At 42.7% G+C, this 295-nt stretch overlaps 1 protein-coding gene across 3 annotated transcripts in view; it reads left to right on the forward strand.

Moving 5' to 3' along the window:
- LOC107706605 (enhancer of polycomb homolog 1-like) overlaps positions 1–295 on the forward strand; it is a 45,771-nt gene that overhangs the window by 11,893 nt on the left and 33,583 nt on the right. The window lies entirely within an intron of this gene.

Consider the following 295-nt stretch of genomic DNA (forward strand, 5'->3'; position numbering starts at 1 on the left):
GTGAAATTATACTACATGCCTGAACGAAACAAACAGCAGAAGGTCTGAATGAGATGCAGATTCACTCTCTGACAGCAGGAGGCACTTCTGGAACACCAGATACAGTGTTTCCTTGGTTACCGCCGTAAACAAAGCAGCGCTGCGGCTGAAACTCTGCTTTAATATGAACTATACAGAGACGAGATGAAAAGAAAATACCACGTAAATAGGCCTGGGCGATAAAACGGTATCGGTATTTTATCGACGGTACACCTTCGATAACGATAGAAAAAATGTTCGATATAGCGCACGATAT

The sequence above is a fragment of the Sinocyclocheilus rhinocerous genome, unplaced genomic scaffold (assembly GCF_001515625.1).
Source record: "Sinocyclocheilus rhinocerous isolate Xijiao unplaced genomic scaffold, SAMN03320098_v1.1 scaffold2189, whole genome shotgun sequence".
Classification (NCBI taxonomy): domain Eukaryota; kingdom Metazoa; phylum Chordata; class Actinopteri; order Cypriniformes; family Cyprinidae; genus Sinocyclocheilus; species Sinocyclocheilus rhinocerous.